Here is an 11412-nt window from a genome sequence, read left to right as displayed (position 1 = left end):
GTGGGCGAGGACTTGACTCTGGGTCCTGCGGTGTGCCCCAGACTCTGACAGGAGGGAGATTTTCATATACATTTTACTAATTTTCTTTTGTCTCTGACACTTCTATTATAGAGAAAGGGCAAATAGCAATATTAAAATATTTCCTCTAATTAATTCCCTTTTAATGTGCATGGATTTCATGCACTGGGGCACTAGGATTATATACAATTCTATGTAACCTGTAAGATATATATTATTCTAATTATTTACACTTTTTATAGATAAGAAAACGAGATTGATGAGGTTGAGACAGTTTCAATGTCACTCATCTAGTAAGTGGCAGAATAGGAAAATAAACCCAGTTCTACCTTTTCACTATGCTATGCTACTTCACAAGATTAGGAATTGGCTTCTAACTCAAAGCTTTGTAACTGAGTTAATTTTGGCTATGATCATTTAATAATTAGTTACATTTTTTCCCTGATATATTTTTCTAGATCTAGTACACCTCATTTGTTTCCAGTTACCCAATCACACTGCCTGGGGTTTCTTTTCTCCCTGCCAGCTGGACTCAGTCCTGACCTGAGCCACTAGGCTCCCCACCACCTTCATGATCCCTGTACATCTGGCAGGAGCTGTGCTCTATCTTCCTCAGTTGCCTGGCTTGGCTTCAGCATCCCACCTTAAACTTCATTCTGTTAACCCTTTGGCTGACCTAATTACCTCTGTAAATTTGACAAAAGTTTCTTCTTGGCTTTATCCAGAACTATGCCCTCTTGGGGTGGATATTTATTTTTATAGGTAAAATGAAAATACTCTGAGCAGGGAAATTTATATAGAGGGAATTTTTATTTCCTCAGTTTGGCAATTTTTAGTTGGTTTCCATTTCAGTGAGAAGATAGGGAATTGACAGATGGAAGGAAGAAAATAGAAAACAGAATAGACTTCAGTGGGAAAACAATATTTTTATCATTTATCTGTGTTTCCTTACCTCTGTAATTTATAGCTTTATTTTTTATTTATTTACATATTTTATGGAGGAATTGTTTGTAATGAGTAACACTGAATGTAAACTGTAATTGAAAAAATAATAATAGCTAACACATAGGAATTGCTGTGTCGTGTCAGGCACTATTATTACAGCTTTAAATATATTAACTCGTTTAATTTCAATAAATGCTACAAAGGCAATTGATTAATTTTTAAAAAAAGAGCATGAATAAAATAATGTTAGTGAAGAAACAAAAAAAATACAGAGAAAACATAAAACAAAAGTATAAAGTTAAGTCAAGAGGAAAAAAAACATGCATATGCAAGTAATAAGGATTTATCAGGTTGTAAATTCCCTTTAAATTGAACTCTCAGTTTCTTAGAAGTAAATTTGGGAAGATACAGTCAGTGACACAATTCTTGTTATCAGACAAATGTTACGTATCCCTCTCTTAGGGAAAGTCAGGCTTCTCTCAACAATAAGTCAGAAAATATGTTTCTCAATTGGCCAATTGGAGGACAGTGTCCAAAACAATAAAATATTCAACATATTTTAATAAAAATAAGTTAGATGAAATAAAATATTAATCACTTACAAAGATAAATGTTAGCCTCACGAGATTACAAAGTAACCAAATAAAGATGACTTAGTGAATGATTAAGGCAATAAATATGTTAAAATCTGTGGTCATCTCATGTCTATGATTTAAACATAGCAATCAACATATGCCAGAATGACAATACATTTTACCTCTTTTAAAAAATATAACTTTAACCAAATTATCAAGGACATGGATAATTTTGGATTGTTATATTATCCAATGAGGCCTTGGAATGATTATATTTGGAGTTATTTGTTGAGGGTGCACAGATTTTAAGAAGCTGTTGAGTAGCTGCCATCTCTAGATCAAACTGAAGAACTTAACTAGAGTACATTTTCTTTTTTTTCTGGGAAAAGGATGATATGGACACAAGCCCAGTAAACTGCTAACAATGCCTCCACTGATAAGAGACATTGGGGAAGGGGAGGAAAGATTGTAATTTCATTTTATAGTTTTGTCTACTACTTGAATTTTCTTTATGGCTGTCTACATGGTGGGATCATGTTCACTTCTATTTTCTTCTTTGATTTTATATAGTTAAAAACCTAGCAAATGTTAAAATGAATGAATTAATCTAAATAAAATAGGTTAAATCAAATAATGAGGATACTGAAGACACTTATCTGGCTGGAGACACTTCCCATTCGCACAGTAGTCATGTTATCCTAGGCATTACCTGGGTGGGGAAAACAATACTAGAACATAGCATTTATAAAACTGTTTCACCCTAAAAAAGGCATCATCAATGTGCCATATAAACAATTATACTTTGAAAGCATTGTCTCTAAAGAAAGCTCATTTCAGTTTGCCACAGTGAGTGCATGTTTACTAGGCACTGGGACACAAGAGAAAAGATCAGATTCCATATGAAAATTTTTCATAGGACTTGCATCATCAGTCTAACAGAGTAGGAGAAGGCCCGCCATTCATGCCCCAGAGTACACCACCTACAAGATCTCAATGTCCCAAGACCTCACATGGCTTCCTGGGTCTCATCAATCAGCTGTCTTGCGCCCTAACCTAAGCTGAAGGCATCTGCTCCATGGTGTTCTCTCCTATTACAATTTTCCCTCACTGCTGCCTGTGCTCTGCACTGTCCACATGGTCTCTAGAACCTCTGAACATTGCTTTTTACATTTGCCTTAATGAAACCAATTCCCTCAAAGATAAGGTGCTCTCTCATTTGGCCCCTTAATGATTTTTCTTCTCTCTTGGAAAAAAATTATAATATTTCTAGTAATTATTGTTTTTAATAAGCTACAGCAATATTTGTGTGCAGCTTACCCTAAAAGATACGTTTTACATGATTGCAAACGGAATGGAATGTTTTCACTGGTGTGTCATGTTTATTTATTTCAATTCAAATTGAATGTAATGTTTATTGAATGGAATATGTTTTCAAAGTTCCTGCAAGTACTTTCTTTCCCCAAATTGTTCCAGCTGGCTGTTTAATGTGGTACCTGACCAGTAAACCCACGTCAAATGACGTAGGAAATTGTGACTCTACTCACCACCCTCAACAACTTATGCCCTGGGAGATGTAAGGGCATGAGCAGCCCTTAACGCTGGAGGCACCTGTCCTCAGTGCCACTTTCCAAAGGGTATTGGGTGGGGAAAGGTCTGGATCTGCTTATAGTTGAAAAAAAAAGTAGGAAAAAAATCTAACAAGTAGAATGCTAAAATCAACATGAGAAAATAATAAAAGGTGTGCAACTTGTGAATGCAATTAGCTCCAAATCCAAATCCAAGATTTTCTAATATCTACCTAAAAGACCTACATTAGTAGGCATTTATTCTCATAAAAAATATCCAATGTTGGTGAATTTTTCTGCTATCGGTTCGGTCGCTCAATTATCCTCAGAGACCAGGATGCTCTTCCTCTTCTGCTCTGTCATCTGACTGTGTTGATTTTCCTTCTCTGTTTGCTATCTCTTGACCACAAGATAGCTGCTCTGTGCCAAATTTAATGTTCACCTTGACAGAAGCAGAGGAAGAGCAGCCAATCACATTTATCTCTTCTCACCAGGAAAACAGATAGTCACCAATTTCCTCAAGGCAACTTTCATTTCTGCCTCTTTGGCTTGAGCTGTATTCTGCGGGCACCTCTAAATGTAAGAGAAGCTGGGAGATTAGGGAGTTGCAACTGGGCACATGGCCACATGAAACAGGGGTCTAGTAGATGGGGCCAAGTAAGAGGTGCGGGTGCAGACGGAGTTAGAGGTAGGCAATCAGGATTGATGGCAGAATAACTGTCTGGCTGGTCTCTAAGCCTCTTGGAATCTAGAATGTCCCTGCTTGTTTTAAAACCCCCTAAATTAGGCTCAGACTAGAACATGGAGTCACCATTGTGCCTAAGATTACTTGACCATGAGGGTTTTAGAGATGTGTAGAAAGCAAATTCTTTATTCAAACAAATGCTCCTTTGTTAAGCTGTGGGTCTCCTTTTGCCAAGAGCTGTGGAGAAAATTGATTTGAGGTGTTAGAGCTTATTTCTTTCTGATTCTGGCCTGCTCAATCCAAATGCCTTTCTCCTATTGCCATGGGAGGGTGGTGGAAAAAGTAACTCACTCATGTTATCAATGATAACTATAAACTTTGTTTTAATGTATGTGAGTTAAATTTTCTGTTTTTACCTGACATTCTGAAGAAAAATCTGTGACCTTGACGTTCTTTACCTCATGCAAACATAAAGAAAGAAGCTAATTTAGTTAAAAATTGTGTCGATAGAGATCAAACTTAAAAAGAGTTATGTGGAAAAGGCTACTCCTACACAGATAATTTAAAACACTTAATTAATAATATTTAAGATCTAAGATTGAAACATAAAATTCTCTTTTAAAGATTTTGATTGAAAGATGAATGGGTGCTAGCCCCGGAAAAGATGAATAAATCTTTGTGAAAGGTTAGAAAGCTGAGATCTTTATCATTTCCAAGATGCATTCCCACTCAGTGGATTAAAAGGCTATCATGAATCCCATCTTCAGCATCAGAATATGTTTAAGGAAACCTGCCAACACCAGAGGAACTATCCTTTTTTTTTTTTTTTGCCATTATCTAATTAATAAATTGGGTGTTTTGGAAAGCAGCAAGACATACATTCAGGTCTCTAAGAGAAATCAGTTAGAAGAGATAGAGATTTGTTTTTATAATTACTTCCATAAATTAGAACCATTTTGGAAGCTCTAACTCATGGAAGTAATTATATTCTGCCTTAAAATCTAGATGATTGACAGTGAATACATCCATTGATAACTGTTCTTATTTGGAGCAATGAGATTGTGGGAGCTTTTTATGAAATACTTTAAGTAGCAAGCACAAATATTTTTTTCCTGAGATCAAAAATATATAAAACTTTTTCAGAATATTATACAACTTCTGAAGTTGAATAATTAAGTCTTATGATAAAAGAGGGCCTTGTGTAGTTCCAGATGTCAGAAACATCTTTTCAAGGCCAACTGAGCATTTCTAAGTTAGGGAGCTGGTTTGCTAATCTTTATTGAACATTACTGTGCACACCATTACTCCTCCACCCAAGTAAAATACTTTTGCCCTGCAAGGCTCATGCCTCTGGTCATACTCTCTAGTTTCTGTATTATTGTCATCCATGAATACCCAGATGCTATTCAGTAAAGTCTTAAGCACTAGAATCACAGTTAACATCTCCATTCTATGTCCTCTCATCACCCTGGCTCCATCTCACTGGCCAGGCAGTCCTAGAATGTCAATGACTTTTTGTCTCTGCCTTATTTCTGTCAGAATTGGGCCTACACTTAGTCCACATATATTTTACACCTCATTCAGGTTTGTTAGACTTTCTTTATTCTAGAATCTACTCTCACCATATTCATCTCTCTCTTTCTCTTTGGCATCTATGGCACTGTCTGGTTTTCTCCTGTCCTCTGCATGCCTCCCCTTGGTTTCTTTTTAAAGCGCCTAATTTCCCCCACTTCCTTTGAATATTTTTCTTTAGCCCATCATATTCTACATCCTTCCTTGGACCATCACCTGTATGTCTTCAGTAGCATCTAGATACTGTTGAGGACAAAATCTACAGCACTAGTTCATAGCTCTATGAAACTGCATACTACCTTTCTCAATTTGGAAGTCTAAGACAGGTCTCAAACTCAATGTGTTCCTCCTGCACTCATTTCCTCCCACAATGCTGTTTCCAGATTGCCATTTCATCGTCCTGGTGGTACTTGATGTTCTTGTTGATTTTCCTATCTCAGTATTGACATCTGATTGCTCAAGCCATAAACCTGGAATCTACCTGTACTCTTTCCTTTCCTTCTCATTCCTTCTATATAAAAATCAATCAAGCCCTAGCTGGTTTGGCTCAGTAGATAGAGCATTGGCTTGTGGACTGAAGGGTCTCAAGTTCGATTCTGGTCAAGGGCATGTACCTTGGTTGTGGGCACATCCCCAGTAGGGGCTGTGCAGGAGGAAGCTGATGGATGTTTCTCTCTCATCGATGTTTCTAACTCTCTCTATCCCTCTCCCTTCCTCTCTGTAAAAAAATCAATAAAATATATTTTTAAAAAATCAATCAAGTCCTATTGATTCTCGCTCCTAAATATCCCTATTACCTTTCTTCAGTGTGCATATTTTTTCCTGTCTCTTCTACTATTACCCATTTTTAGTCCACTACTATTACTAAACAATGCTAGTGCAATAGGTTTTGCTGTTCCAACCTCCATGTTATCTAAGCCACTCTATCCCTCAAAGCCATTACAATATAATTATGTCACTCTCTTTCAACAGTGTCCCATTTTTCTTAGCCTAAATTCCCAATAACCTAATTCATTTACAGCATCCTTTGTGACCTGACCCTTGCTTACTGGTTTTATTTTCTGCTGTTCCTTTCCTTGGCAATGCTAAGTCTCAGCCCAGGTCATTCTGTCTGCTTAGAAAATTCTTCCATTATTTTCTCCTCCATGCCACTACTAGCTGTGCCTTTAAGTGGTTGACTTCTAGTTACCTTTCACTTATTTATTAGACATTATTTCTTTTAGGAAACATCTCTCACCCACTTTCTGTTTTCATAATATTTGGACCCATGCATTTCATGTAATCCCCAGATTATAGCACTTAGTACTCAGTAACTGCCTGCTCATTTGTTTTTTTCTTATACCCATTACATTATAAGTGCAAGTTCTTTTTCCACTTTGCTCATCATTACTTTCTCACTGCTCATAAAAGTGATTGGAATGTGGTAGGAATTCATTAAAAACAAAGAATTAACTATGTGTTGGAATTCCTTCTCCACTCTAATTAGTTCTGTGACATTTGAAACACTTATTAATTCATTACATGTATATATAGTGCATTTCCTCTTGTCATCAACCACCCTCATGGAATGGCCATGCTAATGGGGAGATAGATCATAAATGAATAAATAAATATACCCAATGATAACATGTTAAGAAAGTGCTATGAAGAAAATGGGATGGAGTGTAACCATGTGGGGCAAGGGCTATGAGTGAAAGTTTTGTGAATAGGTGATGTTTAAACTGAGACTAGAAGAGGAGAAGGAGCCAGCCATGTGAGGACTAGGGAAAGAGTTTCCAGGAGGAAGGCATAGCAAGTGAGAGTTCCTCAGAACTTTGTGATTATCCCCCCTCATCTGTGAATTAGGACAGAAATAGTAACTATCATATGAGATGACTTTAAAGTTGGAATCAGATTGATCATATAAAACATCTATCCCATTGTTTGGCTGATAGTAAGCACTAAAGAAAGGTTTGTTTGCAGTATTATTGAGTATAAAGTTGTCCTTTCCTAAAGGGAGACATAAGTTATGGGTATTTTACTGTACACTGACCCAAATGTACTTATATTATCAAATTAATTCAAACAAATTATTACTGAGCACCTACTATGTGAAAAACAGTTGCTATATGCTATGGGAAGCTAAAGGAATGTTAAGAAACTGAGATTCCACTTTTATATTCTACACTAGAGCCCAGTGCATGAAATTTGTCCCTTAGCTTGGCCTGCACCCTCTCGTAGTCTGGGACCCCTCACTCCTTACTATCTGCCTACTCTCTGCTCCTTACCACTTGGCTCGCTGCTCCTTAGGACTTTCGCGGAGGCAGGAGAGGCTCCCGCCACCACCCTTGCACTGGCCAGCCATGAGCCCAGCTTCTAGCCCGGCAGTACTCTCCCTGTGGGAGTGCACTGACCACCAGGGGGCAGCTCCTGTGTTGAGCGTTTGCACCCTCATGGTCAGTGCACATCATAGTGACCAGTCATTCTGGTTGTTCTGCCATAACGGTAGCTTAGGCTTTTATTATATAGATTTCTCTTCTGTTATTTATTACTGCTTTGTCTCACTATCTATTCTAGAAGCTACGTTTCCAAGTGTCTGTGTGGGAGTGTATGCATACTTGCTCTCTCTCTCTCTCTCTCTCTCTCTCTCTCTCTCTCTCTCTCTCACACACACACACACACACACACACACACACACACACACACACACACAACCACCCCTCGCCTTATATATTTTTTCTGTTTGGCTACTTGGAAATTCAGTATACGTAGTTTTTTTGAGTGATGACCTTATAAATCATTTGAATCACAGTTGGTATTTTGAGCATTTGAAATGCTCATGGCAAGGAAGCCTTCACATTTCTGAAAAAAAGGCTGCCACGAATACTGAACTTTATTGAAAAAGGAGCCAGATGCTAATGGAAAACAAAAATGTTATCCAAAAAAGTTTTGCATTTGTATATTAAGAATATTTTTGTACCTAATAGCTACATGTGGCTGCATTTCTTTTCTTCATGTAGGTGTCCAGTTTCAAGAAAATGATGACTGAAATGTTAGAAATGCAAAATTAATTAACACCTTGTATAGCTCATTTGGCTCCTGCAGATTCAGTAATAGCTTTATTTGTATATAACTGTGTCAGTTGCTTATTTTTGACAAGTTTGGACAAAATATCTGCTCTACACAATTTCTGGGTTTCTGATGCTGCTGAGAGTAAGTGCAAGAATAAGAAGTACTGAGAGGAGAATGAAAGGGTGTCAAATGTTACTGTGAGGGGTTATACTTTTATTTTCATTCATTATGTGCCAATTCTGGTTTTTTATTAAAAGTGAGAGGATATTTTAAGACCAATGGTTTCTTTTACAGCAATAAAGTTAAAGAAAATGACTTACTTTAATTACAGTTTTCCAAAAACATAAAGATTACACTTTTAAAATTGTTTATTCAACTTTATTGTTAAAGATAATGTCCTTCAAACATGAAAAACTGATCTAAATATGACATCTGAACAAAGGGACATAAAAGCTTTCAGTTACTATATCTATTATTAAATTATTCTTTTTATCTCAATTAATTCTTTCTCTTTAGACAAATATCCCAATCGGGAGGAACCTGTTCTTTAAACTTAAGTTTTGCTTGACAAAATGCCTGTATGATATAAAATATAAGAACATTTTTGCTAAGTAGTTGTAGGGCAGATGCAAAACAAATTCATCAAGTTTATAGCTTGGTGATGCCACATTAAGACATTTCTCTGATATGAGAATGACTTCCTTTTATATGTACATATATATGCGTGTGCATAAATATAAGTGTTTGTATATTTGTGTACATAAATATATATGTTAATGTGTTGTATTTATGTGCATTTAAACCTTGAGAAGCCTATTGCTTGTTTGTAGGATTTCTAAATTATTTTTAAGTGGCATTAATATTAGATTTCAAAAGTTGTAAGTTGGAAATATTTGAGAAACAAGTTGGTTGATGACGTATTATAATTTAATGTTCAATTTGAGTGAATTACTGTGGGTAATTGTTTTTAGAAATGCAATGTGTTAATAAATCTGTTGATTGATCCTGAGAGCATTATAAGAACTTGGGGGAACAACTAGTGTTTATCAATTCAATATTTATTTGGCACCTATCAAGTGCCAAATACTGTGCTAAATTGTAGTTGCTCTGGTTTTCAGCTGCCTGTCACAGGATCATACTCCCTCTTTCTCTCAGTATCAGCATGCTCTCTCTTTGCACAATTTCCCTCTCTCATCTTTTGTTCCTGGTGGACCGATGGTCATAAAGCCAATATTCTCTGTGCCCACAGTGATAGGTATCCAACTTAGATTGAGCTAATCATAGTGCTTGGCATAGTGATATATTAATAGATGAGGCTATGACGCATACAAGGATTAATCTGTGGATGTTTGAGAAGAAAGCTTTGATTTACTTTGAAGTCCCTAATCTGAGATCACATAACCTAGGATCCATCAGTGAGTGAAGCACAGTTTCCCAGTAGTTGCTCTATTAGAACTGGATTTCTATCTCTCGTAGTCAAAAGTCTGGATTAATAAAATTGTGGATATAGAGACATATCTATTCCAGCTTTCAGTAATTCCATTCTGATTAGATGAATTTATGAAGCAATAGTTCCAAATAATATGAAGAGAATTGTTTGTGGTATGTACACAGTATAATGAAACCAGAGAGGAGAAAGAAACTTGGCTTAAGAAGGCTGGTGAAGATTTCAGAGAATGATGTCTGGGCCAGATGTAAATTATTACTGGATAGTCACAAAGACCAAATGAAGGAGAAGTGCTTACTAAAATCAAAGAACTATCATGTCAAAGCATAGAAGTCAGAAAATACATAGTATGTTCAGGTATTGTAAGAAGTTCTATATTTCTGCTGTTCATAAACTATGAAAAGTGGAAGGCAGATGAAGTTAAAGTCTAGTGATAGGGTAGGTGGGCTTTAATAGAATTTGAAAGGTAGAAAAATCTGCCCAGTCCCAGATATAACAACAATAATATTGGGAATTAAAAAAATGTTGATGTAATGAAGATTTTTATAATAGCTAATATTTGATTTTTAAAAGTTTCCCACCACTTCTTAACCTTCTGTATATGTCAGCCAGGCTCTCAGACTTTGCTTATACTGATCAGAGTATTGAGTGAAGCAGAAAACTAGTAAAGGCAAAATAGGATGAATTATAAATGATAAAGAGATAACTAAGGAGCAAAGACTATGTCTTAGTCAATTCAAACTGCTGTAACAAAAATACCAGAGATTGTGTGGTTTATAAACAATAGAATATATTTCTCATAGTTCTGAAGGCTGCCAAGTCCAAGATCAAAACACCAACGAATTTGGTGTCTGGTGAGAGATTGCTTTTTGGGTCATGAATGGCTCTCTTCTGGTGTGACACCACATGGTGCAAGAGGAGAACTCTGGTCTCTTCACCTTTTACAACAATATTAATCCCAATTCATGGCTCTCATGGCCTAATTAGCTCCCAAAGACTTCACCTCCTACCACCATCACATTGGAACTGAGGATTTCAACATATGGATTTTGAGTAGACAAAATATGTAGTCCATAACAGATTACCTCTGGAAAGTAAAAGAATGGATAGAAAAAGAAGGGGGAGAGAGAGAGAGACAGAGAGAGAGAGAGAGAGAAGAGAGAGAAGAAAAAAAGTGAAAACTGAGTTTTGAGAGCTTTTAAGGCTTATAAATACATGTGCCTAGAGAAGCTGGAGACCAGAGACTGAGGTTAGCTATGATATTGTTAGTTAGTGAAAAAATATTGGGAGAGTGTATTTAAGCCCAGTAGGTGTTGCTCAGTGTTGAATGTCGACCCATGAACCAGGAGGTCACTGGTTCTAAGGGCACATGCCCAAGGCTGTGGACTTGATTCCTGGTAGGGGACATGCAAGAGGCAGCCAATTGATATTTCTCTCTCATTGGTGTTTCTATCTTTTTATTCCTCTCCTTTCAATAAAAACAAAACAAAAACAAACATTGCTGTGTATTTCAAATGTAGTTTCCATTTACTGCCTCTTCTAGAGATACCTGTA

This window comes from Myotis daubentonii, chromosome 3 (genome assembly GCF_963259705.1).
Source record: "Myotis daubentonii chromosome 3, mMyoDau2.1, whole genome shotgun sequence".
NCBI lineage: Eukaryota > Metazoa > Chordata > Mammalia > Chiroptera > Vespertilionidae > Myotis > Myotis daubentonii.
The sequence above is the reverse complement of the archived record's forward strand: the minus strand, read 5'-3'. Positions refer to the sequence as shown.